The sequence below is a fragment of the Macaca nemestrina genome, chromosome 16, assembly GCF_043159975.1.
Source record: "Macaca nemestrina isolate mMacNem1 chromosome 16, mMacNem.hap1, whole genome shotgun sequence".
In the NCBI taxonomy this organism is placed as follows: Eukaryota; Metazoa; Chordata; class Mammalia; order Primates; family Cercopithecidae; genus Macaca; species Macaca nemestrina.
In genome coordinates this window covers 54,390,259-54,405,314 of record NC_092140.1, presented here as the reverse complement: position 1 = coordinate 54,405,314, position 15,056 = coordinate 54,390,259, and positions in this window count along the sequence as shown.

The following is a 15,056-nucleotide window of genomic DNA, read 5'->3' as shown; positions in this document are numbered from 1 at the left end:
GAGATGATTTCACAGAACACAAAGAAGTTTCTCAGAAAGCTTCTTTCTCTTTGTTATCGGAGGATACTTCCTTTGGCCCTATAGTCTTCAAAGGGATCCGAAATATCTCTTCTCAGATTCCACAGAAATAAGGCTAGCAAAGAGATCCACGAAATACAGATGAAACTCTGTGAGATGAATTAATAGAACACTAAGCAGTTTCTCAGAAAGCTTCCTTCCAGATCTCATCTGAGGATATTTCCTTTTTCACCATAGCCCTCTCTGGGCTTCCAAATATCACTTTGCCAATTCCACAAGAACTGTCTTAGCGAAAGGCTTCTTGAGGGAAAAGCTGTAACTCTGTGAGATGATTTCACAGAACACAAAGAAGATTCTCAGAAAGCTTCTTTCCTTTTTTATCGGAGGATATATCCTTTGGCCCCGTAGTCTTCAAAGGGATCCGAAATATCTGCTCTCAGATTCCACAGAAATAAGGCTAGCAAAAAGATCCACGAAATACAGATGTAACTCTGTGAGTGGAAGTCACACATAACAGAGCAGTTTCTCAGAAAGCTTCTTTCCACATGTCATCTGAGGATATTTCCTTTTTCACCATAGCCCTCTATGGGCTTCCAAATATCACTTTGCCGATTCCAGAAGAACTGTCTTAGCGAAAGGCTTCTTGAGGGGAAAGCTGTAACTCTGTGAGATGATTTCACAGAACACAAAGACGTTTCTCAGAAAGCTTCTTTCTCTTTGTTATCGGAGGATACTTCCTTTGGCCCTATAGTCTTCAAAGGGATCCGAAATATCTCTTCTCAGATTCCACAGAAATAAGGCTAGCAAAGAGATCCACGAAATACAGATGTAACTCTGTGAGGTGAATTAATAGAACACTAAGCAGTTTCTCAGAAAGCTTCTTTCCAGATCTCATCTGAGGATATTTCCTTTTTCACCGTAGCCCTCTATGGGCTTCCAAATATCACTTTGCCAATTCCACAAGAACTGTCTTAGCGAGAGGCTTCTTGAGGGGAAAGCTGTAACTCTGTGAGATGATTTCACAGAACACAAAGAAGTTTCTCAGAAAGCTTCTTTCTCTTTGTTATCGGAGGATATTTCCTTTGGCCCTATAGTCTTCAAAGGGATCCAAAATATCTGTTCTCAGATTCCACAGAAATAAGACTAGCAAAGAGATGCACGAAATACAGATGTAACTCTGTGAGTGGAAGTCACACATCATAGAGCAGTTTCTCAGAAAGCTTCTTTCCAGATTTCATCTGAGGATATTTCCTTTTTCACCATAGCCCTCTATGGGCTTCCAAATATCACTTTGCCAATTCCACAAGAACTGTCTTAGCGAAAGGTTTCTTGAGGGGAAAGCTGTAACTCTGTGAGATGATTTCACAGAACACAAAGAAGTTTCTGAGAAAGCTTCTTTCTCTTTGTTATCGGAGGATATTTCCTTCGGCCCTATAGTCTTCAAAGGGATCCGAAATATCAGTTCTCAAAATCCACAGAAATAAGGCTAGCAAAGAGATCCACGAAATACAGATGTAACTCTGTGAGTGAAAGTCACACATCACAGAGCAGTTTCTCAGACAGCTTCTTTCCAGATATCATCTGAGGATATTTCCTTTTTCACCAAAGCCCTCTATGGGCTTCCAAATATCACTTTGCCAATTCCACAAGAACTGTCTTAGCGAAAGGCTTCTTGAGGGGAAAGCTGTAACTCTGTGAGATGATTTCACAGAACACAAAGAAGTTTCTCAGAAAGCTTCTTTCTCTTTGTTATCGGAGGATATTTCCTTTGGCCCTATAGTCTTCAAAGGGATCCGAAATATCTGTTCTCAGATTCCACAGAAATAAAGCTAGCAAAGAGATACACGACATACAGATGTAACTCTGTGAGTGGAAGTCACACATCACACAGCAGTTTCTCAGAAAGCTTCTTTCCAGATTTCATCTGAGGATATTTCCTTTTTCACCGTAGCAATCTATGGGCATCCAAATATCACTTTGACAATTCCTCAAGAACTGTCTTAGCGAAAGGCTTCTTGAGGGGAAAGCTGTAACTCTGTGAGATGATTTCACAGAACACAAAGAATTTCTCAGAAAGCTTCTTTCTCTTTGTTATCGGAGGATATTTCCTTTGGCCCTATAGTCTTCAAAGGGATCCAAAATATCTGTTCTCAGATTCCACAGAAATAAGGCTAGCAAAGGGATGCACGAAATACAGATGTAACTCTGTGAGTGGAAGTCACACATCACAGAGCAGTTTCTCAGAAAGCTTCTTTCCGGATTTCATCTGAGGATATTTCCTTTTTCACCATAGCCCTCTATGGGCTTCCAAATATCACTTTGTCGATACCACAAGAACTGTCTTAGCGAAAGGCTTCTTGAGGGGAAAGCTGTAACTCTGTGAGATGATTTCACAGAACACAAAGAAGTTTCTCAGAAAGCTTCTTTCTCTTTGTTATCAGAGGATATTTCCTTTGGCCATATAGTCTTCAAAGGGATCCGAAATATCTCTTCTCAGATTCCACAGAAATAAGGCTAGCAAAGAGATCCACGAAATACAGATGTAACTCGGTGAGGTGAATTAATAGAACACTAAGCAGTTTCTCAGAAAGCTTCTTTCCAGATCTCATCTGAGGATATTTCCTTTTTCACCATAGCTCCCTCTGGGCTTCCAAATATCACTTTGCCAATTCCACAAGAACTGTCTTACCGAAAGGCTTCCTGACTGGAAAGCTGTAACTCTGTGAGATGATTTCACAGAACACAAAGAAGATTCTCAGAAAGCTTCTTTCCTTTTTTATCGGAGGATATATACTTTGGCCCTGTAGTCTTCAAAGGGATCCGAAATATCTGCTCTCAGATTCCACAGAAATAAGGCTAGCAAAGAGATCCACGAAATACAGATGTAACTCTGTGAGTAGAAGTCACACATAACAGAGCAGTTTCTCAGAAAGCTTCTTTCCAGATTTCATCTGAGGATATTTCCTTTTTCACCATAGCCCTCTATGGGCTTCCAAATATCACTTTGCCGATTCCAGAAGAACTGTCTTAGCGAAAGGCTTCTTGAGGGGAAAGCTGTAACTCTGTGAGATGATTTCACAGAACACAAAGACGTTTCTCAGAAAGCTTCTTTCTCTTTGTTATCGGAGGATACTTCCTTTGGCCCTATAGTCTTCAAAGGGATCCGAAATATCTCTTCTCAGATTCCACAGAAATAAGGCTAGCAAAGAGATCCACGAAATACAGATGTAACTCTGTGAGGTGAATTAATAGAACACTAAGCAGTTTCTCAGAAAGCTTCTTTCCATATCTCATCTGAGGATATTTCCTTTTTCACCACAGCCCTCTATGGGCTTCCAAACATCACTTTGCCAATTCCACAAGAACTGTCTTAGCGTGAGGCTTCTTGAAGGGAAAGCTGTAACTCTGTGAGATGATTTCACAGAACACAAAGAAGTTTCTCAGAAAGCTTCTTTCTCTTTGTTATCGGAGGATATTTCCTTTGGCCCTATAGTCTTCAAAGGGATCCGAATTATCAGTTCTCAGAATCCACAGAAATAAGGCTAGCAATGAGATCCACGAAATACAGATGTAACTCTGTGAGTGGAAGTCACACATCACAGAGCAGTTTCTCAGAAAGCTTCTTTCCAGATTTCATCTGAGGATATTTCCCTTTTTACCTTAGCCCTCTATGGGCTTCCAAATATCACTTTGCCAATTCCACAAGAACTGTCTTAGCGAAAGGCTTCTTGAGGGGAAAGCTGTAACTCTGTGAGATGATTTCACAGAACACAAAGAAGTTTCTCAGAAAGCTTCTTTCTCTTTGTTACCGGAGGATATTTCCTTTGGCCCTATAGACTTCGAAGGGATCCGAAATATCTGTTCTCAGATTCCACAGAAATAAGGCTAGCAAAGAGATCCACGAAATACAGATGTAACTCTGTGAGTGGAAGTCACACATCACAGAGCAGTTTCTCAGACAGCTTCTTTCCAGATTTCATCTGAAGATATTTCCTTTTTCACCATAGCCCTGTATGGGCTTCCTAATATCACTTTGCCAATTCCACAAGAACTGTCTTAGCGAAAGGCTTCTTGAGTGGAAAGCTGTAACTCTGTGAGATGATTTCACAGAACACAAAGTAGTTTCTCAGAAAGCTTCTTTCTCTTTGTTATCGGAGGATGTTTCCTTTGGCCCTATAGTCTTCATAGGGATCCGAAATATCTGTTCTCAGATTCCACAGAAATAAGGCTAGCAAAGAGATACACAACATACAGATGTAACTCTGTGAGTGGAAGTCACACATCACAGAGCAGTTTCTCAGAAAGCTTCTTTCCAGATTTCATCTGAGGATATTTCCTTTTTCACCGTAGCCCTCTATGGGCATCCAAATATCACTTTGACACTTCCTCAAGAACTGTCTTAGCGAAAGGCTTCTTGAGGGGAAAGCTGTAACTCTGTGAGATGATTTCACAGAACACAAAGAAGTTTCTCAGAAAGCTTCTTTCTCTTTGTTATCGGAGGATATTTCCTTTGGCCCTATAGTCTTCAAAGGGATCCGAAATATCTGTTCTCAGATTCCACAGAAAAAAGGCTAGCAAAGAGATCCACGAAATACAGATGTAACTCTGTGAGTGGAAGTCACACATCACAGAGCAGTTTCTCAGAAAGCTTCTTTCCGGATTTCATCTGAGGATATTTCCTTTTTCACCATAGCCCTCTATGGGCTTCCAAATATCACTTTGCCAATTCCATAAGAACTGTCTTAGCGAAAGGCTTCTTGAGGCGAAAGCTGTAACTCTGTGAGATGATTTCACAGAACACAAAGAAGTTTCTCAGAAAGCTTCTTTCTCTTTGTTACCGGAGCATATTTCCTTTGGCCCTATAGTCTTCAAAGAGATCCGAAATATCTGTTCTCAGATTCCACAGAAATAAGGCTAGCAAAGAGATCCACGAAATACAGATGTAACTCTGTGAGTGGAAGTCACACATCACAGAGCAGTTTCTCAGAAAGCTTCTTTCCAGATTTCATCTGAGGATATTTCCTTTTTCACCATAGCCGTCTCTGGGCTTCCAAATATCACTTTGCCAATTCCACAAGAACTGTCTTACCAAAAGGCTTCTTGAGGGGAAAGCTGTATCTCTGTGAGATGATTTCACAGAACACAAAGAAGTTTCTCAGAAAGCTTCTTTCTCTTTCTTATCGGAGGATACTTCCTTTGGCCCTATAGTCTTCAAAGGGATCCGAAATATCTCTTCTCAGATTCCACAGAAATAAGGCTAGCAAAGAGATCCACGAAATACAGATGAAACTCTGTGAGGTGAATTAATAGAACACTAAGCAGTTTCTCAGAAAGCTTCCTTCCAGATCTCATCTGAGGATATTTCCTTTTTTACCATAGCCCTCTCTGGGCTTCCAAATATCACTTTGCCAATTCCACAAGAACTGTCTTAGCGAAAGGCTTCTTGAGGGGAAAGCTGTAACTCTGTGAGATGATTTCACAGAACACAAAGAAGATTCTCAGAAAGCTTCTTTCCTTTTTTATCGGAGGATATATCCTTTGGCCCTGTAGTCTTCAAAGGGATCCGAAATATCTGCTCTCAGATTCCACAGAAATAAGGCTAGCAAAGAGATCCACGAAATACAGATGTAACTCTGTGAGTGGAAGTCACACATAACAGAGCAGTTTCTCAGAAAGCTTCTTTCCACATGTCATCTGAGGATATTTCCTTTTTCACCATAGCCTTCTATGGGCTTCCAAATATCACTTTGCCGATTCCAGAAGAACTGTCTTAGCGAAAGGCTTCTTGAGGGGAAAGCTGTAACTCTGTGAGATGATTTCACAGAACACAAAGACGTTTCTCAGAAAGCTTCTTTCTCTTTGTTATCGGAGGATACTACCTTTGGCCCTATAGTCTTCAAAGGGATCCGAAATATCTCTTCTCAGATTCCACAGAAATAAGGCTAGCAAAGAGATCCACGAAATACAGATGTAACTCTGTGAAGTGAATTAATAGAACACTAAGCAGTTTCTCAGAAAGCTTCTTTCCATATCTCATCTGAGGATATTTCCTTTTTCACCATAGCCCTCTATGGGCTTCCAAACATCACTTTGCCAATTCCACAAGAACTGTCTTAGCGAGAGGCTTCTTGAAGGGAAAGCTGTAACTCTGTGAGATTATTTCACAGAACACAAAGAAGTTTCTCAGAAAGCTTCTTTCTCTTTGTTATCGGAGGATATTTCCTTTGGCCCTACAGTCTTCAAAGGGATCCGAAATATCTCTTCTCAGAATCCACAGAAATAAGGCTAGCAATGAGATCCACGAAATACAGATGTAACTCTTTGAGTGGAAGTCACACATCACAGAGCAGTTTCTCAGAAAGCTTCTTTCCAGATTTCATCTGAGGATATTTCCCTTTTTACCTTAGCCCTCTATGGGCTTCCAAATATCACTTTGCCAATTCCACAAGAACTGTCTTAGCGAAAGGCTTCTTGAGGGGAAAGCTGTAACTCTGTGAGATGATTTCACAGAACACAAAGAAGTTTCTCAGAAAGCTTCTTTCTCTTTGTTACCGGAGGATATTTCCTTTGGCCCTATAGACTTCGAAGGGATCCGAAATATCTGTTCTCAGATTCCACAGAAATAAGGCTAGCAAAGAGATCCACGAAATACAGATGTAACTCTGTGAGTGGAAGTCACACATCACAGAGCAGTTTCTCAGACAGCTTCTTTCCAGATTTCATCTGAAGATATTTCCTTTTTCACCATAGCCCTCTATGGGCTTCCTAATATCACTTTGCCAATTCCACAAGAACTGTCTTAGCGAAAGGCTTCTTGAGTGGAAAGCTGTAACTCTGTGAGATGATTTCACAGAACACAAAGTAGTTTCTCAGAAAGCTTCTTTCTCTTTGTTATCGGAGGATGTTTCCTTTGGCCCTATAGTCTTCATAGGGATCCGAAATATCTGTTCTCAGATTCCACAGAAATAAGGCTAGCAAAGAGATACACAACATACAGATGTAACTCTGTGAGTGGAAGTCACACATCACAGAGCAGTTTCTCAGAAAGCTTCTTTCCAGATTTCATCTGAGGATATTTCCTTTTTCACCGTAGCCCTCTATGGGCATCCAAATATCACTTTGACACTTCCTCAAGAACTGTCTTAGCGAAAGGCTTCTTGAGGGGAAAGCTGTAACTCTGTGAGATGATTTCACAGAACACAAAGAAGTTTCTCAGAAAGCTTCTTTCTCTTTGTTATCGGAGGATATTTCCTTTGGCCCTATAGTCTTCAAAGGGATCCGAAATATCTGTTCTCAGATTCCACAGAAAAAAGGCTAGCAAAGAGATCCACGAAATACAGATGTAACTCTGTGAGTGGAAGTCACACATCACAGAGCAGTTTCTCAGAAAGCTTCTTTCCGGATTTCATCTGAGGATATTTCCTTTTTCACCATAGCCCTCTATGGGCTTCCAAATATCACTTTGCCAATTCCACAAGAACTGTCTTAGCGAAAGGCTTCATGAGGCGAAAGCTGTAACTCTGTGAGATGATTTCACAGAACACAAAGAAGTTTCTCAGAAAGCTTCTTTCTCTTTGTTACCGGAGCATATTTCCTTTGGCCCTATAGTCTTCAAAGAGATCCGAAATATCTGTTCTCAGATTCCACAGAAATAAGGCTAGCAAAGAGATCCACGAAATACAGATGTAACTCTGTGAGTGGAAGTCACACATCACAGAGCAGTTTCTCAGAAAGCTTCTTTCCAGATTTCATCTGAGGATATTTCCTTTTTCACCATAGCCGTCTCTGGGCTTCCAAATATCACTTTGCCAATTCCACAAGAACTGTCTTACCGAAAGGCTTCTTGAGGGGAAAGCTGTATCTCTGTGAGATGATTTCACAGAACACAAAGAAGTTTCTCAGAAAGCTTCTTTCTCTTTGTTATCGGAGGATACTTCCTTTGGCCCTATAGTCTTCAAAGGGATCCGAAATATCTCTTCTCAGATTCCACAGAAATAAGGCTAGCAAAGAGATCCACGAAATACAGATGAAACTCTGTGAGGTGAATTAATAGAACACTAAGCAGTTTCTCAGAAAGCTTCCTTCCAGATCTCATCTGAGGATATTTCCTTTTTCACCATAGCCCTCTCTGGGCTTCCAAATATCACTTTGCCAATTCCACAAGAACTGTCTTAGCGAAAGGCTTCTTGAGGGGAAAGCTGTAACTCTGTGAGATGATTTCACAGAACACAAAGAAGATTCTCAGAAAGCTTCTTTCCTTTTTTATCGGAGGATATATCCTTTGGCCCCGTAGTCTTCAAAGGGATCCGAAATATCTGCTCTCAGATTCCACAGAAATAAGGCTAGCAAAGAGATCCACGAAATACAGATGTAACTCTGTGAGTGGAAGTCACACATAACAGAGCAGTTTCTCAGAAAGCTTCTTTCCACATGTCATCTGAGGATATTTCCTTTTTCACCATAGCCCTCTATGGGCTTCCAAATATCACTTTGCCGATTCCAGAAGAACTGTCTTAGCGAAAGGCTTCTTGAGGGGAAAGCTGTAACTCTGTGAGATGATTTCACAGAACACAAAGAAGTTTCTCAGAAAGCTTCTTTCTCTTTGTTATCGGAGGATACTTCCTTTGGCCCTATAGTCTTCAAAGGGATCCGAAATATCTCTTCTCAGATTCCACAGAAATAAGGCTAGCAAAGAGATCCACGAAATACAGATGTAACTCTGTGAGGTGAATTAATAGAACACTAAGCAGTTTCTCAGAAAGCTTCTTTCCAGATCTCATCTGAGGATATTTCCTTTTTCACCGTAGCCCTCTATGGGCTTCCAAATATCACTTTGCCAATTCCACAAGAACTGTCTTAGCGAGAGGCTTCTTGAGGGGAAAGCTGTAACTCTGTGAGATGATTTCACAGAACACAAAGAAGTTTCTCAGAAAGCTTCTTTCTCTTTGTTATCGGAGGATATTTCCTTTGGCCCTATAGTCTTCAAAGGGATCCAAAATATCTGTTCTCAGATTCCACAGAAATAAGACTAGCAAAGAGATGCACGAAATACAGATGTAACTCTGTGAGTGGAAGTCACACATCATAGAGCAGTTTCTCAGAAAGCTTCTTTCCAGATTTCATCTGAGGATATTTCCTTTTTCACCATAGCCCTCTATGGGCTTCCAAATATCACTTTGCCAATTCCACAAGAACTGTCTTAGCGAAAGGTTTCTTGAGGGGAAAGCTGTAACTCTGTGAGATGATTTCACAGAACACAAAGAAGTTTCTGAGAAAGCTTCTTTCTCTTTGTTATCGGAGGATATTTCCTTCGGCCCTATAGTCTTCAAAGGGATCCGAAATATCAGTTCTCAAAATCCACAGAAATAAGGCTAGCAAAGAGATCCACGAAATACAGATGTAACTCTGTGAGTGAAAGTCACACATCACAGAGCAGTTTCTCAGACAGATTCTTTCCAGATATCATCTGAGGATATTTCCTTTTTCACCAAAGCCCTCTATGGGCTTCCTAATATCACTTTGCCAATTCCACAAGAACTGTCGTAGCGAAAGGCTTCTTGAGGGGAAAGCTGTAACTCTGTGAGATGATTTCACAGAACACAAAGAAGTTTCTCAGAAAGCTTCTTTCTCTTTGTTATCGGAGGATATTTCCTTTGGCCCTATAGTCTTCAAAGGGATCCGAAATATCTGTTCTCAGATTCCACAGAAATAAGGCTAGCAAAGAGATACACGACATACAGATGTAACCCTGTGAGTGGAAGTCACACATCACACAGCAGTTTCTCAGAAAGCTTCTTTCCAGATTTCATCTGAGGATATTTCCTTTTTCACCGTAGCAATCTATGGGCATCCAAATATCACTTTGACAATTCCTCAAGAACTGTCTTAGCGAAAGGCTTCTTGAGGGGAAAGCTGTAACTCTGTGAGATGATTTCACAGAACACAAAGAATTTCTCAGAAAGCTTCTTTCTCTTTGTTATCGGAAGATATTTCCTTTGGCCCTATAGTCTTCAAAGGGATCCAAAATATCTGTTCTCAGATTCCACAGAAATAAGGCTAGCAAAGGGATGCACGAAATACAGATGTAACTCTGTGAGTGGAAGTCACACATCACAGAGCAGTTTCTCAGAAAGCTTCTTTCCAGATTTCATCTGAGGATATTTCCTTTTTCACCATAGCCGTCTCTGGGCTTCCAAATATCACTTTGCCAATTCCACAAGAACTGTCTTAGCGAAAGGCTTCTTGAGCGGAAAGCTGTATCTCTGTGAGATGATTTCACAGAACACAAAGAAGTTTCTCAGAAAGCTTCTTTCTCTTTGTTATCGGAGGATATTTCTTTGGCCCTTTAGTCTTCAAAGGGATCCGAAATATCTCTTCTCAGATTCCACAGAAATAAGGCTAGCAAAGAGATCCACGAAATACAGATGTAAATCTGTGAGGTGAATTAATAGAACACTAAGCAGTTTCTCAGAAAGCTTCTTTCCAGATCTCATCTGAGGATATTTCCTTTTTCACAATTGCCCTCTATGGGCTTCCAAATTTCACTTTGCCAATTCCACAAAAACTGTCTTGGCGAAAGGCTTCTTGAGGGGAAAGCTGTAACTCTGTGAGATGATTTCACAGAACACAAAGAAGATTGTCAGAAAGCCTCTTTCCTTTTTTTTCGGAGGATATTTCCTTTGGCCCCATAGTCTTCAAAGGGATCCGAAATATCTGCTCTCAGATTCCACAGAAATCAGGCTAGCAAAGAGATCCACGAAATACAGATGTAACTCTGTGAGTGGAAGTCACACATCACAGAGCAGTTTCTCAGAAAGCTTCTTTCCACATGTCATCTGAGGATATTTCCTTTTTCACCATAGCCCTCTATGGGCTTCCAAATATCACTTTGCCGATTCCAGAAGAACTGTCTTAGCGAAAGGCTTCTTGAAGGGAAAGCTGTAACTCTGTGAGATGATTTCACAGAACACAAAGACGTTTCTCAGAAAGCTTCTTTCTCTTTGTTATCGCAGGATACTTCCTTTGGCCCTATAGTCTTCAAAGGGATCCGAAATATCTCTTCTCAGATTCCACAGAAATAAGGCTAGCAAAGAGATCCACGAAATACAGATATAACTCTGTGAGGTGAATTAATAGAACACTAAGCAGTTTCTCAGAAAGCTTCTTTCCATATCTCATCTGAGGATATTTCCTTTTTCACCATAGCCCTCTATGGGCTTCCAAACATCACTTTGCCAATTCCACAAGAACTGTCTTAGCGAGAGGCTTCTTGAAGGGAAAGCTGTAACTCTGTGAGATGATTTCACAGAATACAAAGAAGTTTCTCAGAAAGCTTCTTTCTCTTTGTTATCGGAGGATATTTCCTTTGGCCCTATAGTCTTCAAAGGGATCCGAAATATCAGTTCTCAGAATCCAAAGAAATAAGGCTAGCAATGAGATCCACGAAATACAGATGTAACTCTGTGAGTGGAAGTCACACATCACAGAGCAGTTTCTCAGAAAGCTTCTTTCCAGATTTCATCTGAGGATATTTCCCTTTTTACCTTAGCCCTCTTTGGGCTTCCAAATATCACTTTGCCAATTCCACAAGAACTGTCTTAGCGAAAGGCTTCTTGAGGGGAAAGCTGTAACTCTGTGAGATGATTTCACAGAACACAAAGAAGTTTCTCAGAAAGCTTCTTTCTCTTTGTTACCGGAGGATATTTCCTTTGGCCCTATAGACTTCGAAGGGATACGAAATATCTGTTCTCAGATTCCACAGAAATAAGGCTAGCAAAGAGATCCACGAAATACAGATGTAACTCTGTGAGTGGAAGTCACACATCACAGAGCAGTTTCTCAGACAGCTTCTTTCCAGATTTCATCTGAGGATATTTCCTTTTTCACCATAGCCCTCTATGGGCTTCCTAATATCACTTTGCCAATACCACAAGAACTGTCTTAGCGAAAGGCTTCTTGAGGGGAAAGCTGTAACTCTGTGAGATGATTTCACAGAACACAAAGTAGTTTCTCAGAAAGCTTCTTTCTCTTTGTTACCGGAGCATATTTCCTTTGGCCCTATAGTCTTCAAAGAGATCCGAAATATCTGTTCTCAGATTCCACAGAAATAAGGCTAGCAAAGAGATCCACGAAATACAGATGTAACTCTGTGAGTGGAAGTCACACATCACAGAGCAGTTTCTCAGAAAGCTTCTTTCCAGATTTCATCTGAGGATATTTCCTTTTTCACCATAGCCGTCTCTGGGCTTCCAAATATCACTTTGCCAATTCCACAAGAACTGTCTTACCGAAAGGCTTCTTGAGGGGAAAGCTGTATCTCTGTGAGATGATTTCACAGAACACAAAGAAGTTTCTCAGAAAGCTTCTTTCTCTTTGTTATCGGAGGATACTTCCTTTGGCCCTATAGTCTTCAAAGGGATCCGAAATATCTCTTCTCAGATTCCACAGAAATAAGGCTAGCAAAGAGATTCACAGAACACAAAGAAGATTCTCAGAAAGCTTCTTTCCTTTTTTATCGGAGGATATATCCTTTGGCCCTGTAGTCTTCAAAGGGATCCGAAATATCTGCTCTCAGATTCCACAGAAATAAGGCTAGCAAAGAGATCCACGAAATACAGATGTAACTCTGTGAGTGGAAGTCACACATAACAGAGCAGTTTCTCAGAAAGCTTCTTTCCACATGTCATCTGAGGATATTTCCTTTTTCACCATAGCCCTCTATGGGCTTCCAAATATCACTTTGCCGATTCCAGAAGAACTGTCTTAGCGAAAGGCTTCTTGAGGGGAAAGCTGTAACTCTGTGAGATGATTTCACAGAACACAAAGACGTTTCTCAGAAAGCTTCTTTCTCTTTGTTATCGGAGGATACTTCCTTTGGCCCTATAGTCTTCAAAGGGATCCGAAATATCTCTTCTCAGATTCCACAGAAATAAGGCTAGCAAAGAGATCCACGAAATACAGATGTAACTCTGTGAGGTGAATTAATAGAACACTAAGCAGTTTCTCAGAAAGCTTCTTTGCAGATCTCATCTGAGGATATTTCCTTTTTCACCATAGCCCTCTATGGGCTTCCAAATATCACTTTGCCAATTCCACAAGAACTGTCTTAGCGAGAGGCTTCTTGAGGGGAAAGCTGTAACTCTGTGAGATGATTTCACAGAACACAAAGAAGTTTCTCAGAAAGCTTCTTTCTCTTTGTTATCGGAGGATATTTCCTTTGGCCCTATAGTCTTCAAAGGGATCCAAAATATCTGTTCTCAGATTCCACAGAAATAAGACTAGCAAAGAGATGCACGAAATACAGATGTAACTCTGTGAGTGGAAGTCACACATCATAGAGCAGTTTCTCAGAAAGCTTCTTTCCAGATTTCATCTGAGGATATTTCCTTTTTCACCATAGCCCTCTATGGGCTTCCAAATATCACTTTGCCAATTCCACAAGAACTGTCTTAGCGAAAGGTTTATTGAGGGTAAAGCTGTAACTCTGTGAGATGATTTCACAGAACACAAAGAAGTTTCTGAGAAAGCTTCTTTCTCTTTGTTATCGGAGGATATTTCCTTCGGCCCTATAGTCTTCAAAGGGATCCGAAATATCAGTTCTCAAAATCCACAGAAATAAGGCTAGCAAAGAGATCCACGAAATACAGATGTAACTCTGTGAGTGAAAGTCACACATCACAGAGCAGTTTCTCAGACAGCTTCTTTCCAGATATCATCTGAGGATATTTCCTTTTTCACCATAGCCCTCTATGGGCTTCCTAATATCACTTTGCCAATTCCACAAGAACTGTCTTAGCGAAAGGCTTCTTGAGGGGAAAGCTGTAACTCTGTGAGATGATTTCACAGAACACAAAGAAGTTTCTCAGAAAGCTTCTTTCTCTTTGTTATCGGAGGATATTTCCTTTGGCCCTAGAGTCTTCAAAGGGATCCGAAATATCTGTTCTCAGATTCCACAGAAATAAGGCTAGCAAAGAGATACACGACATACAGATGTAACTCTGTGAGTGGAAGTCACACATCACACAGCAGTTTCTCAGAAAGCTTCTTTCCAGATTTCATCTGAGGATATTTCCTTTTTCACCGTAGCAATCTATGGGCATCCAAATATCACTTTGACAATTCCTCAAGAACTGTCTTAGCGAAAGGCTTCTTGAGGGGAAAGCTGTAACTCTGTGAGATGATTTCACAGAACACAAAGTTGTTTCTCAGAAAGCTTCTTTCTCTTTGTTACCGGAGCATATTTCCTTTGGCCCTATAGTCTTCAAAGAGATCCGAAATATCTGTTCTCAGATTCCACAGAAATAAGGCTAGCAAAGAGATCCACGAAATACAGATGTAACTCTGTGAGTGGAAGTCACACATCACAGAGCAGTTTCTCAGAAAGCTTCTTTCCAGATTTCATCTGAGGATATTTCCTTTTTCACCATAGCCGTCTCTGGGCTTCCAAATATCACTTTGCCAATTCCACAAGAACTGTCTTACCGAAAGGCTTCTTGAGGGGAAAGCTGTATCTCTGTGAGATGATTTCACAGAACACAAAGAAGTTTCTCAGAAAGCTTCTTTCTCTTTGTTATCGGAGCATATTTCCTTTGGCCCTATAGTCTTCAAAGAGATCCGAAATATCTGTTCTCAGATTCCACAGAAATAAGGCTAGCAAAGAGATCCACGAAATACAGATGTAACTCTGTGAGTGGAAGTCACACATCACAGAGCAGTTTCTCAGAAAGCTTCTTTCCAGATTTCATCTGAGGATATTTCCTTTTTCACCATAGCCGTCTATGGGCTTCCAAATATCACTTTGCCAATTCCACAAGAACTGTCTTAGCGAAAGGCTTCTTGAGCGGAAAGCTGTATCTCTGTGAGATGATTTCACAGAACACAAAGAAGTTTCTCAGAAAGCTTCTTTCTCTTTGTTATCGGAGGATATTTCTTTGGCCCTTTAGTCTTCAAAGGGATCCGAAATATCTCTTCTCAGATTCCACAGAAATAAGGCTAGCAAAGAGATCCACGAAATACAGATGTAACTCTGTGAGTGAAAG